Source organism: Panthera onca, chromosome B1 (genome assembly GCF_046562875.1).
Source record: "Panthera onca isolate mPanOnc1 chromosome B1, mPanOnc1 haplotype 2, whole genome shotgun sequence".
NCBI lineage: Eukaryota > Metazoa > Chordata > Mammalia > Carnivora > Felidae > Panthera > Panthera onca.
Genome location: NC_138342.1, coordinates 47,071,567 through 47,087,280, shown reverse-complemented (window position 1 = coordinate 47,087,280; position 15,714 = coordinate 47,071,567). Strand labels below are relative to the sequence as shown.

At 34.9% G+C, this 15,714-nt stretch overlaps 1 long non-coding RNA gene across 1 annotated transcript in view; it reads right to left on the bottom strand.

Annotated features, from left to right (window-relative positions):
• Positions 1–2,082: 2,082 nt before the first annotated feature.
• Positions 2,083–15,714, bottom strand: part of LOC132692484 (uncharacterized) — a 361,771-nt gene continuing 348,139 nt past the window's right edge. The window contains exon 4 of the long non-coding RNA XR_009616381.3: positions 2,083–2,206. This is a non-coding gene — a long non-coding RNA (uncharacterized LOC132692484). The remainder of the gene's footprint in view (positions 2,207–15,714) is intronic.

The window sequence follows — 15,714 nt, the reverse complement described above, 5'->3', positions numbered from 1 at the left end:
ACATCTTCTACCCCAGTCTCCAAAAGCAGATCAAGAGTGAAACTGTAGAAGTGACTAAGTATCTGGCAGACAATAGACAGTAACTGTGCTGGTGGAGTTAGCCAACAAGTATTGTTTGCATACTCTCCGTGGATGCTCTCAGATCATGGTCTCTCAAGTGGTGATCACTATTCCCTTACTATCTGGATAATCAGGGTGCAGGTAGTGTAGAACCTGGGAGTGTTCACTGCCATGCTGGGAATCTTGGCTAAAGGTAAAACAAACAACAAATAAACACCACATTTTTTGTTGTTATGATTGTCATTGTTTAGAGCAGTATTATTAAAACAAATATGTTCTCATTTAAATCCAAATATCGGAACACTACATACAATTCTGAGCAGAAAACAAGGTAATCCCTTGTTGAGTGAAAGGAGAACAGAAATAGGCTTTACATTTAGAAACTCATTTTTGGCTTTACCATCTACTTGTAGTGTGTTCATAATTACCACCTAATCTCTCTGAAACCCGGTTTCCCTCATGATCCAGCAATCAAAATAATAGCACCAACAACAGTTTACCTGAGAGGTTTGTTTCAAAGAGTAGTAAGATTACCTCTAAAAGGTGCTGTGCTGCTTGAAGTCCGGTGCTATCAGATTACTTCTCTTCTTTTTTTACCCCCAGAATTTCTTCATTCTATGAAGTGTGTGTAGGTTTTGTCAGATGAAATAATTTTAACCTGAGAGTGAATCCAAAAGTGATTTTTTATGGTTGCCTCATCTCTTAAAACATAGATATTCAATATAGACATCTCTGAGGGAGAGATAAAACTGGTATTACTTACCAGAAAGATTGCTGAAAGATGGCTTGGATTTTAAGTTGACAAGAAGCATTTATTTCTGTTCAAAATTGGCCATCCCAACTACTAATGTAGAAAGAGATGTTCAACTGTAATAAGTTCTCATCTTTGCAAGATATGTGCTCTTCTCAGAAATTCCCCCAAGCATATTTTAGGTAAAACAAACAAATAAATGGAGAAAACATAAACAAGCAGGAAAACATTATGTTGGATTACTGTTTTCTTGTCAGAAATACTAAAATGGTTTCATCAATCATAATATTTTATGAAGCACTTGTCTGATGGCTTCTCTTTTGCACGTGATGCACAAAACATCATCATACGAGTCTTTTATATATTTTTATTTTTTTATTAAGAATTTTTTAATGTTTTTTTTTTTATTTTTGAGAGAGAGGCAGAGACAGAGCATGAGTGGGGGAGGGACAGAGAAGGAGACACAGAATCCAAAGCAGGCTCTAGGCTCTGAGTTATCAGCACAGAGCCCAACTTGGGGCTCAAACCCACAAGCTGTGAGATCATGACCTGAGTTGAAGTCCTTTGCTTAACCGACTGAGTCACCCAGGTGCCCTAATATATTTTTAATTTTTAAAAATGTTTTTTCATTTATTTTGTGAGAGAGAGAGTGGGAGTGGGAGAGGGGCAGAGAGAGAGGGAGAAATAGAGAATCCCAAGCAGGCTCCCTGCCAGCGTGGGACTCAAACTCACAAATTGTGAGATCACGACCTGAGCCAAAATCAAGAGTCAGACTCAACCGATTGAGCCCCTTCATACAAGTCTTTCAAAGATGATGTTGCTAATACTTTATAAACCTGTACAACATACAGAGGGAAGAAGGGATAAATATCATTCTGCTTCCGTGTTACCATTCTTACTTTCCAATAAATTAAATGATTTGCTAAAATTTTATTATGATGTTACATCATAGATCCAAAAAGAAAAATAGAAATTGTATCCCTCCTTAACCCAACCCTCCCACTGCATCTGTACTCACTTTCCTTTAAGTGCTAGGGGTATTGTCACTTACGTGACAATTTTGCTCCACTGTGATCCAGCTCTTTGGGAATGGGCCCCAGGTGTCTTCCATCAAGAGATCCTGAGCCTCTCACAATTACATTGTGTCTTATTCATGTCTGCATCTCTAGCACCTAGGGCAGTGTTTGGCACAATGCAATGAATTGTTTCCTTATTTAGTAAATATGCAAGAACTACTGATGTCATCAAAACCAGTAACAAAATACCTTTTCACTCTGGTTCTCGGCTTTGATAAACAGACACTAACTGCAAGCATGTATATCCGGTAAGTGGTTTTCCAAACTCTCTATGAAGTATAGAGCAGATCCTCAATTTCTCTCAGCACAACTCCCATGTCTGAAAAGAAAAACACACAACATTTTATTTTTTTACTAGTAATGAGGGAAAAAGTCAAAACAGGATGAAGATATAAATAGCAAACAGGGAGTTTTGTGTATAACGAGAAACCTTCAGAGAACTAATTAATGTCAACACCAAAAGATAAATGGTGCTTGACTTACACCTTTTTAACTCCCCTCCTGTTCTTCCATTTACTGTCCTAGCCATTCTTGTCTTAAATGTCAGTCAATCCAGACCGTCTATCTCTTTAATTCTCCAGTCTATAATCCTGCCTCTCACCACCCGCTCCAACTGTCCCTTGAGACCAATGACAGTTCATGGTATCTGGGAGATGCACACCAATGTTCAGGTACTGTTTAAATAATAGGAAACAATATCTGGTGTAATAATTTCTGTTTTTTAAGATAGACTCCTTAGACCTCAAAGAGATATGGTGTGAAATGGAGCGGCAAGCAGTTAATGGCTGGCACATGGCTCCATATGAAAGGGGAAGGCATTAAAAAGAATCTATGTCGAATAAAACTAAAATTTATTGAGCACCAACCAAATGCCAGGCTCTTTACAAACGTCATCTCACTTAATTATTCCATAGCAATATATTGTAGTATTTATCACCACTTCACACAGATGCACAGAGGAAGCAACAGAGTTTCAGAAAGGTTAAAATAACTGCCTGAAGTTACACAACTCAAGATTTTAACTTAAATCTGCTTGGATCCAAGTCTCTTCTGTCTTCAAGAGAATTACCCTGCTTCTGAAAGTTCACTCCTGCAGTTTCAATAATAATTTCTAAGTCATGTTATAAAGCCATTCTATGTTTATTTGGGGGAGAAATAATGTAATATCAACCCTATATAAATGCAAAGCAAACCAGATATTACTTTTATTTTTTTTTAGTGTTTATCTATTTTGAGAAAGGGAGAGAGAGAGAGAGCAGGGGAGGGGCAGAGAAAGAGAGAAAGAAGGAGAGAGAGAGAGAGAATCCCAAGAGAGAGAGAGAGAAGGAGAGAGAGAGAGAATCCCAAGCAAGTTTCACGCTCAGCACAGAGCCCGAGGCAGGCTCTATTTCATGACCACGAGCTCATCACCTGAGCTGAAATCAAGAGTTGGACGCTTAACCAACTGAGCTACCCAGATGCTCCATCACTTACTCCTTTTGGTTAAAGTCAACATATGCCATGCATTTATATTGTAAAATATAAAGGATTAAAATAATATTATGACACCAATGGTTGTCAAATAAGTAGTTTGAAATTTAATATCTCAGAGCTATAATTTAAATACTTTTACTCATCTCTGGCCCAGTTGTTTGTTTTAGCTACTTGGGCATATTTCTGTGTCTTCCAGAAGGTTGTGAGCTGCAGATTCCAGAAAACTTGCTTTTTAAAATTATTTTACCTCCACCTATTTCTGAACATAGTGTCTGAAATAGAGCTGCTAATCAACAAACAATGAAGAACCTGGTTTTCTATACTTCTTCAACATATTCTATTTCTGCCCTAAAAATCATTGACCTTGCTATGTCAAAAAACAACTCAGAAGTACTCTTTGAGAACTACAGGTGAAACATGGCCTTTTCCTTCCTCAGAAAGGACTAGCACATGACCATGAGGGGTTGAATTCAGAGAGAAGAAATAGGGGGAGAAAGAAGAAGAACAAAGACCAAGGTCTATTCTTTTTTAAAAAGTATTATTTCCACTCATATTTGAGGATTTTAGTCATGCTTTCCATTGAAAAACAAAAGAACTTATATATTTCTTTACTGTAGCAGAGGACAAAAATCAGAAATATTTGTTCTTCCACATCCTTTTGATAGATGAAATAATGCTTCTCACGCATTGACTTTGGCATCTGAAGTTCAGGATGAAGAGTTATATTTGCGGACCAAAAAATATAAAAAGGAACTTTAATGTTACCCAAAATGTCATTTCATACAGGGCTAGCATCTATTCTGCATGCTTAGGGAAGGTCAAAGAATAATTTTACCCTACACATGCCACAGCAAATATAACGATTCTTTAGAAATAGGTGAGCCTACACACTCATTGGAAGCATACGAATAATCTCAAACATGAACCTCAATGTCACCGCAACTGCTTGATTCACACCTAAGGGATATCTCATTTATGTGCAAAACGAGAATCTACAATTTCATCTGAGCACCCATCAACTAACCTGTGCCAAATGATTTCATGTAAAGTTCAATTGCAACAAGCTATGTTACAATCCCCCAATCTGACTAATTGGTTTGCAAAAATGAGGAAAGAACATATAAGCTTCTGAGACAGAAAATTATAGTTTAGCAAATTTTTGGAGCAATTTTCTTATTGCTTCAAACTGGATGCTGGTCCATATGCATATCCCATAAAGTCAGGAATGAATCTGTAATTAGATCACTAAAGTGAAGCCAGCAATAGAGAATAATTTGAACTGCATGGGGTTTATTTCTGCTTCTATATCATCTAAAGATTTTCACAGATAAAGTTACTGTTAAGTATGGAATGTTAAGTGTCGCCCTCTTCTGAATATGGTCAATAGGTGAGATGTCCTAGCCAGCATAGACCAAGTGTGCTTGTACAGTTTAAAGCGATGATACTCAAACTTTATCGTGCATCACAATCAGCCAAAAAGCTTATTAAGACACAAATGGCTAGACTCAACCCCCAGAGTTTCTAGCAGTCTAGGGCGGAGCTGAAAATTAACATTTCTAACAAGTTTCCAGGTGATGGTGATGGTGATGCTGGTATGGAGGCCACATATCAAAACCCACTCATTTAAAGAAATATATCTCAAGATGCAGTCTACCCCCTGACTTCATCAGAGTAATGAAGGTGCTTAGTAAGGTAAAGAAAGATTCCCAGATTTACCACTTCAGCCAGATTTACTACTTGGGAACATCCAGGATAGGACTCAGATGTCTGCATTTTTAACAAGAATTCAAGATAGTTCTGATCCACTACAATTTGAGAACCTCTGTTCTTTTGTCCACTTCTGACATTTTACTTGCGTTCCAACATGCAATGTACCTTCAAGGTTCTGTGCATTATTTGGAGTTCCCTGTCATAAAATTCTACTTGACAATATATATATTTTTTTTATTCTTCAGGATCCAGGTCAGGTATCCCTTCTTTATAAGACTTCCCTTCCCTGTCAGGGAGATTGATTTCTCTATCAATTCTAGTAGCAGTCACTGCATTATGCATTCACATGTTTTTTTACTGACAAAAGATGAGGTTCTAGACTGAGAAAGAGAGGATATACTTTTTTTTCATTGAATTTTACCTCATTAGGTAAGGGATACATCAGCCATCAGGAAAATATTTTAACTCTAATGAAAATGAAGACAAACTTGAAAACTGAACAAAACTGAACTTTATATTTTGCAGTGTAGAAAGATTATAATGACTACACTATTTCCAATGAACACTTGAGAATTTTGTTTCAGTGAAAGTTGTTTTCAGAAAGTATTTTTAATGAATGTACATGTGCAAACACATGTGCATGTACACCTTTATTTATTGTTGTTGACCTTTTCAAAACTTCTCATTGATTTTTAAGGGTTTGGATCGTTTATTTAAAGAGTTTCTGCCCTCTTCATTTGCCAATTTTTCCCATTTGTCTAATTGTACCAGCTGCTGCCTTGGGTAACATCTGTTCTCTATTAACTCCTCCGAAAGACATTTTGAGAGGTCATAAGGATCATAGCTGTGATACACCTAGAGACATGGCCCAAAAGACTTGATCAGTGGATTATGGTGTGATTTTGTATCATAAGATGCTTTAGGTATTATGACATATCTACAGTTCAAAAGAAGCCTATGAGGATTTCAAATATGATATGATCATTAACAGAGCAGAGTAAAAATTTGAATAATGCCCAGCTCTTACCATTTCAATTTCATTTCTATTATAATGATAATGGCCTGCTCAGTTGGTAATTATTACTGTGGTTTCTTTCTTTCTTCTTTCCTCTTTGAGATGAGGAGCATCAGCAAAACAAAGTCAAGGATGAAAACATTAGAACAAGTAGCAAAGAAGCTACTCCTTGAGAATGAAAAAGGACATTTAGTCAGCGATGGAACAGTACTGATCATTATAGATCAGAAATGCAGTACTGTATGGATCCACCGTGACATCAATGATTCAGATATGTTGGTTACATAATTGAGTAAATAAATATCAGCCACAGAAAACATGATAAATACATCTCAAGTAAATCTGGTGTTCCAAAGTAAGGGAACTCTGAGCTAAAGATGCACCAATATCAAACCTTGTTTTTATTTGTTTAAAATTCCTCCATTATTCATAATATGCCAGTGAAGTAATAAAAATCCACCTTTCAAATAAATTTGTAACACTGAAGACTTTACTTATATTTCATTGAATTATTTCAATTCATCCCTAGCAGTTAACCGAGTGCAGAGGGGACACTATAAGTGTTCATAAAATGAATTTTAAAGGCAACATCCTGTAGACTTTAAGACCTGAATCCTTAATGGAAAACAAGAATTACTGTTCCTGACAAGTTTTATTAACTTCAGAATAGACACATTCAGTGAGATGTCTCAGCTCTCTCTAGTGTTCTCTGTGGCATAATGATGCAGAAACCCATCAAGGATATTTGTGAATCAAAAGAAAAGTAAAAATCAGGAAGTCTTGAAGAGACAATTCATCTAAACAAGACTTCACTTTCTCATTCAGACATACCTGGGTTGGTTTAGTATACTAAAGATATTATATATGGGTTATGAATGTACGCCCATATAAAATTAGTTCTCCCTCCTTCCCAAAATAGAGAGATACTGAGATCTAATGGGAAGAAGGTAGAATTTCAAACTTGGAAGTATGCATTTAAATCAGTTTTGTCACTTAGTAGCTATGTTTTGTGGGACCAGACACTTATTATTCTTTTACTATAGGTGGGCACAGCATTCTAATTTTATGTAAGACAAGGAAAACAATATATAATAAAAGATTTTATAAACTATAAGCAACTATATAAAGCCACTAATAGTTGGTTAAAATTTTAACAATTTGCTATTGTGTAAAAAAGGACAGAGACAAAAGAGTACATAATTTAGGATTCCTTTATATGAAATTCAATAATTGATCAATAATTGATTGTATGAGAATCAGAATAATAGTTATTGGGGCACCTTTTTGTTTTTCCTGGGCCACTCAATATCTTAAGGTGAATGGTTTACCAACATCCACTGTCTGATCTTCAACCCCTCCTAGCCTCTACTGTTCCTCTGACATGAGATTAAAGGGACCCTCAGAACTCTGCATGCTTCTGGAAAGACACTATCACTTACTCACAAGTATTTACAGCCTTGACATCCCTTTTCACTTTAATACTATCAACATCAATATACTTGCACTCTTTACAGCAACTCAAACTGATAACCACAAGATCAGTTCTTCCAACTTATTCTTCAGCTCTTGCATGCAAATCCTGATAAGACTTTTCCAAGCCCACTTTCTTTCCCACTTTTTCTGAGTTTTTGAAATCTTTTCACTGTACCTTCTGATAGGGATTCACCAGCAAAATCATGTCTTTCCTACACTTTTATACATTCTTGCTCTAAAGGAAACCAGCCTCTCCCCTAAGGACACTGATTATCCTGTAGCCTCTGAAGTGGTGTTATACAATACAAAATTTGTCTAGTCTTTATCCCACATTCCTGGGACTAAGCTTCTAAACCCTTGGAATTTTTCCAAGTGATAGTGCCTTTTCTTTTTCATGGTAGGTTCCTGCGACCACATCTGAGTTTTTTCTAAACAAATAACTCATGATGGATTCCTAGATTGTTTCAGGATAGTCATTGACCATGCAGGAAAGACCAACTATGTGATTAGAGGGTTGAGGTCTTGAGCCAGATGATATCAACCTGACTTACAATCTCCTGAGGGAGATTGATTTCCATTATATAGCCAATAATTCAACCAAGCATGTCTATGTAATAAAAATCCCAATGACATTGGGGATCAGAGCTCAACTGAGCTTCCTGGTTGGTGAATACATCAATGTGCCTCTTGATTCCATGGGAAAAGACATTAAAGCTCTGTAGTTGGGACCTCAAAAACTTTCTCCCATGTGTCTCTTTTTTTTGGGGGGGGGGGAGCTTGTTCCTGATTTGTATTTTTATAATAAAACTGCAGTTAAAGTCCAGTGCTTTCCTGAGTTCTATGTGTTGTTCTAGGGAGTTATTGAACTTGAGGTGGTAAGAGGAAATTCTGTATTTGTAGCATTTTTCAGAAGTGCTGGTAACTTGGGGAGCCCCAAACTTATGGCTGGTGTCTGAAAAAAAGGGGAAAAATTGTAGGAGTCTTGTGTCCCTAACCTGTGAAATCTATGCTATAAGTTAGCATTAGAATTGCATTGCAGGGTGGCTGTGTGGCTCAGTCAGTTGAGCATCCAACTCTTGATTTCCACTCAAATCATGATCCCAGGGTCATGGGGTTGAGCCCAGTGTTGGGCTCTTCACTGAGCATGGAGACTGCTTGGGATTCTCTCTCTCTCCCTGTGTCCCTCTACTCTGTACATGCTCTATCTATCTTTAAAAAGTAAAATTAAAAATTATATATTAAAAAAAAGGATTGCACTGCAGGTGCTGCCAGTTTTCTCCAATTCTATAGGTGCAATAGGTATCCTGTGTGTCCCTTATTTCCCAGTCAAGACCATTTTCAGTACCTCCTCCATCAAAACAAACATCTTTGGCATCAAAATATTAACTATCAGTATTCCTTACTATTACCATGACCCATAGGACCTCGGGTTACTATATCATTTCTTAGAAATTTTTATCTCCTGGTTAACTGTCACTCTTGATTATTTCAGTACACAAATTATTGATCTTGGCAGTGTTCTGATCTCTCAGTTCATTAAATGGCACACCCCCATTAACATTGTTATACTATTGTCCATCACACTAGACATTCACCAGCATGGTCATTTTCTAAACTTTGTCATTACTAGTAACTTTAACCCCTCCATAATCTCAGAGAAATGCACCTACTCTAGGACCACAATCTTGTGTCTTTTTAGTTCAGCTCATTTGATGCCTGAACTTAAATAATCCTTTGAAACCACTAAGACAAACAATACCGCCCATAATTTTTTCATTATTTCCTATTACATTCACATTCCCATTTTCCTCACTTCAACACCTCTTTCTCCATTCACATTCCTTGTGGATGAACTTACTTCTCATTTTAGCAAGAATATCTAAGCAATTATCTCTATTTTAATATAAAAGTAAGTCATGGAAAGGTTAAATAAATTTCTTATGGTACACAGAATTGAACTCAAGTTCTCTGCTCTTAATATTTGTGTTAGCCACCTGCAGCCACAATGATGCTGCATAACAAATCACCCCCAAGCTCAGTGGCTTATTTTTAAAAAGTGGTTATTTTAATATTCCTGTATCTACGTTTGCTACAATTAAGCAAGTCTGGAACTGACTTGGCTAGGCAACTCTGCTTCATAGTGGTTAATGTCAGGACTTCTGGTTTGGGTCAATTTTATTCTACATGTGCTTGTTTCAGGGCCTGGTTTTTCTTTTTTGGAGTCAGATATTATGGATGTTTTTTAGAAGTGGATATAATGCCCATTTTTAGATGATAAATCTCAGGAATGAAGAAAATACTCAATTATTTCTAACATTACAGGGGAAATATATGTATCCAGATTGGAATTCTCAAAATTCTGACTCTTAACCTAGTAGTCTTCTGTGGATAATAGTTAACTTATTATCAGCTTTGAGTTTGTTAACAGCTTTACTGTTGCTTCCCATTGACACTATAAGCTAGCTGAAAAAAAAGAAAAAACAAAAACAAAACAAAAAACCAAAAATTAAAAAAACAGTGATAGATCTTTCATACTTTTGGAATTTTATTTTTTCAACTCCTACCTTCACAAAAGTCCGTTCACGAAGCCAAAAAGTTGATTTCATAAAAAGATGGTTTCACTTTTCCTCTCTGTCAAGGGCAAAAATGGAACAAGGTGGTGAGAAGGTAATCTAATCACCAGCTCTTTATGAAGGGGCATGAGTTAATTTTTTATGACACAACTTGAGTTTTTTCACCCAGAAAGACCAGTGGGTAATATTCCCTCCCTCCTTCTAGGCAACACAGCGCACAAAACCATGGCCAGAGATCCTTTTAAAATACACTCCTTCTTTTCCCTTGGCCTCTGTTCTGGGATTAGTGGGTAATGAGTACGGCAAAATAGGTCACACAGTCCTGACCTTATGAGATATAGCTCATAATACTGAAATGTCATGGCTGGGAAAAAATGGGGATCATCATTTTCTCATCCTGACATTTTTCCACATCATAACTCACAGGTACTTCATTAAAGATCAAAAATGAAATAGAATAATAAGACTGTATTGACAACCACAGTAAATAAAATTAAAATCTATGTAATATATTTGAGGCTGGGTCTTGACATTAAAGTTTAGGAATTTGACATTTGGTTATATAGACATTCATCATGAAGAAATTTAAAATATATACTAACCATAAACAGAGTAAAAAAAAGCTATGAAAGTGTTTACAGTCTAGACTGTTACTATTAACTAACGTGGTGGTGGTAGGGAACACCTTCTTTTCCTGATTTTCATAGGACAAAATATAGGGTTTAAGTGAGATATATATATATATATATAGATAGATATAGATATATACATAAAGACATATGACCCAAATAAGGATAGTCTACAAAATATTAGTATATATTAAGAAGGGCTAGAACAAAATCAGTCATCAGAACAAACATGGTATTATTCTATATTTATCCCTTAAAAGAAATTTCAAAAATACTTGCAACAACAGAGATCTATGAGTTTATTTTGTTAACATATATAAATATATTATTTTAGCCTAATAAGGTAGATATCCCTACATAAAAAATTGATATAAATAAACTATATAAATGCCAATGGAGAAATATGTATTTTAAATTTCTGGTAACATCTATGGTTTTATTCATTGATTAATTTAGTCATTTATTTTAAAAATATCAGTAAGTACTATGTGTCAAATATGACAATTCACAAAAGTCTATTGATTTGTAAACCTCTTGGATCAGATAGGATCTATGATTATACTGTTATTGTTACTGTCAATGATTCCAGTAATCTCTCTTCTAAGTAAACCACTGAAAGATAAAAGAAATAATAATAATAATAATAATTATTATTATTATTATTATTATTATTATTATTTTGTGGTCTAACACTGCATTATGGATTTAAATAAAATGAATGGGCTAAGCAGCCAGCAGAGAACCTCAGTACAACTTACAACATGTGCTCATGCCTTAAGGCAGACTTTTTTTGACTGGTACACTGAAAAAATAAATCAATTTTTATTGAGAAAGAGTATCTTTCCCACTGAGTTTCTTCCCTTTACTCAGTGTGCTAGGAAAAAAAAAATCTTACCTTTATTTCATTTTATAGATGGCATACATGGACTAAAGAGTTAAAGAGCACAGTCAAATTCAAACTCCCTGGCCTCTAATTTGAAATATAATAAATAAAACAAAGTATGAAATCAGACAAATATAATTCCAAGAAGACATATTTCCAAAGCTGATTAAAGCAAAGAGAATATATTTGACTTAAGTGGTAGAAAATTTTCCCAAAGTATGTTTATATAAAGACAGAAGCTTGTAGCTTTGATTCTGAAACTGAAACATCTCTCATTCTTATGGTGCTAGCTTACCAGTAGTTTGGAATAAAGCCTCAGGGTGCTACACACTTTTTTTTTTTTTAAGGAGAAGTTAAATGTTAGGTAGGGGTCACCTGGCTGACTCCGTCAGTGGAGTGTACAACTCAATACTGGGGGTTGTCAGTTTGAGCCCCACATTGGGTGTAGAGATTACTTAAAATATTTTTAAATTCTTTTAAAAAAATAAGTGTTAGCTAGGATTTATTGACACAAAATTTTGGATTATGTTATTTGGGATTTGCCTCAAAATTATAGCATTAGCAAATATATATATATACACATATATATAAACTAAGTATATATATACACACACACACACATATGTATGTATAATATATGTATTGTATATGTTATAGTTCAGGACTAGCAAAAAGAGTTCTCTTTGATTTCTATGTGATCACTCTTTACAAATGTTTTCTATTCTCTTTATCTCCACTGACACCTACTACACCTCATATATAATTGGCTTTCCCTGCATTGCTGAATAAAGTCTAAAGTTCAGCAGGCTGAGTAACATTCACTGTCTCCATCCTCAACCCTGTGGCCCAGCAGCTAGGATCACAGTAGTATCAGAGTAACCCCAGGGACATGAGACAAAGTGTGATGATATTTTTGCCCTTCCAGCTCATCACAACATTTCCTTTCACGGAGCTTCTTAACTTGATGAATATGACTTGACACAAGCAAGACATGGAAAGGGATTTGGGACTTTTCCTAAAGAGGTTATTGACTGAAAAAGAAATTCAAGTTGTATTTACGTTGACATGATGAAGGTTATAAGATGCTAACTGTTCTGAAGCTGTTGAGGTAGCTTTTTCTCAGTAGAATTTCTATATTTACATTTGGAAAATTGGGATATTGCATAACTTTTTGTTGAGGTATATGCTGAGAACCTTCTGAATATTTGGACAATTTTGGAATTATACATATCAAAATAAAGATTAAATCCTTCCCCTGTTTCACAAAATTTGGAGTGTTTATTTCACTACCTATAATTTTCTGGTTCACAACCAGGAATTCATGTTCATTTTTATAAAACAGTGAAATTCCTGGAATTTTCATCACAATAGAACAAATATTTAAATATTTTTAAAATAGCTATATACATGTGTGTGCATTTTTCTGTATCATTTATGTTCTTTTTTTCCAATTAGCACAAGAGTGCTCAGGAGCACAAATACCAATTTATTGATCAATAATTTTCCCCTGTTAAAGCTATTCAACAAAATTACTTAAGAAGAGAAACAAAGAAATTAAAACCAACATCAACAATAACCAAAAACCTTACGTGATTATTTTGCCCAAGTGAAGCCATATGGACCATTTACCTTCAAAGAGCAAATTACAAAATGATGATGAACTACATTTCCTCCTAACACCCACCAGAAATGCTGACCTAGTGAATGGAGTAAATGGGGTTTTTAGTACTCAGGGTACACATCACTAGAAAGTTAGTCTCTCTCAGGGTTCCTGGGTGGCTCAGTTAAGTGTCTGACTTCTGATCTTGGCTCAGGTCATGATTTCACGGTTCATGAGTTCAAGCCTAGTGTGGGTCTGTGAGCTTATAGTTCAGATCCTTCTTCAGATTCTGTCTCTCTTTGTCTCTGCTCCTCCTCTGAGAGTGCTTGCTCTGTCTTAAAATAAATAAACTTAAACAAAAAAAGAAAGTTAGAGTTAGTCTTTCTCTCCTTTTGTCCTCTCTTCACTCCTTTTCTCCTTTTACTTTTCTCTTTCCCTTTCTCTCCCCTTTTTGCCTAACTACCTATCTATAGAAATCCCCCTGTTAATTGAGAAAGCTATCAGGATGATTGTATTATTGTTTTCTTTTACTTGTGCAAGAAAGAATCATTAGAAAAAGAATTGGATAACTCTTTACCAATTTGTGTTCATAGGTAAATTATATTTACATGTAATATATAACCATTGGAATATTCTAGTTTCAGAATTGTGAAATATTCTTAAAAGTAAAGGAAGTATAAATAATAGTAATAGTAGTTAACTTGATTAATTTGCAAAGTGGTGTATGTGCACTATCTATTTTAAGATACAGAAATAATTCTTTGAATTAACTACTATTCTTTTTGTCACTATAGATGAAGATATAGAAGCTTAGAGAGGTTCTTGTCCAATGTCATGCAGCTAGAAAATACCAAAGCCACTGTAGAATACTGAGAGCCTATATCACACCACTCTTAGATACTATACAAACTTCCCTTGATGTATTAAAGAGCAAGTATTTGGTCAGAAGGATTTAAAACTAATGTTCAAGATATACCTCCCTGAACTTCATGAAAATGTTTCCTTAAATGTAGAAACATTCAAAATAATTAGTTTTACAATCTATGATACTTCTTTATAATTAAAATCCTTTTAAAGCAATCAAGTAAAAATCTTTCCTACTTTAAAATTCTATCTTCACAACACATTGCTAATTTGCTATTGTTAAATTCTATATTTGGGAATCATTGAAAGTGATGGCTATTTTGTTGGTCAGAACATATAATTGAGGTAAATGTTTCAAAAAATATTGAGGACCATAATTATACATACCAGAGACTGCAAGGATTCTGAAAATTGCCAGAGGTGTCCCATGATTAATGTCTATCATTTTCTGCCAAATTCTTCAATTTTGTAACTATTCCTCTTCTTCCCAGTGGGGTCACCTAAGCCCTGTCTGAAAGTCCTGACCTAGTCTTTGTCTGGACCTGCTCCTGAACTTAGATATTAGTTCTAAAATGTTAACGTGTGGCCATATTTGATTCATTTTTTCACTTTTATGAAATGTTAAAAAGTATCACCAAACTCCCTCATTTCTCTATCCTGTACCTTTCCCTCTCCACCTAGAGGTTAGCAACATCTTAAGGTGGGTATAAATTTGTATTTTAATATATTTTGATATATGTGTGTATGTTATTTTATAAGAATATTTTAGATATTCAAAAGAAATATTAATGCTATTAGGCTTACATATTCTCCTGCAACTTGCCTATTATACTCAACATTATATTTCTGGAATTAAACAATTTATACATTTTATTTTATTTTACTTTATTTTATTTTATTTTTATTTTAGATCATTGTGTTGTTATACCACAGGTTGAAGCAACATAAATTTCCCTGATGGGTGAACGGATAAAGAAAGTGTGGTTTGTACATAAAACACAATGCTATTCAGCTTTAAAAAAGAAGGAAATATTACCATTTACAACAATGTGTATGAACCTGGAGGAATTTTGATAAGTGAAATATGCCAGACATTTAAGGAAAAATACTACATGATCTCACTTACATGATGAATCTAAATAGTCAAACTCATAGAAGTAGAGTGTAATGGTGGGTGCCGGGGACTGGCAGAAGGGGCAATTGGGGAGTATTTGTCAAAGGGTACAAAGTTTTTGATATACAACATAAAGAATCCTTAGGGATATACCACAGAACATAGTGCTATACTTAACAATACAGTATTTCATACTTAAAAATTTGCTAAGGGGTTAGATCTAAGTGTTATTATTATCATCAATAAGAGGTCAGGAGGAAACTTTGGGAGGTGATAGATAGATTTATGGCATAAATTCTGGTGATGATTTCATGGGTATATATTTATCTCCAAACTCATCAAGTTGTGTAAAGCTTTTCACATGCTAATAAATAATTAAGTAACCAAACAAACAAATACTGATTATATGTTCCCTAATCAGCATTTCATGTTTAACATAGCTAAAACTTTTGATTTTTCTTCAAGCTGTTCCTCTAAAAGCCTTCTTTTCTAC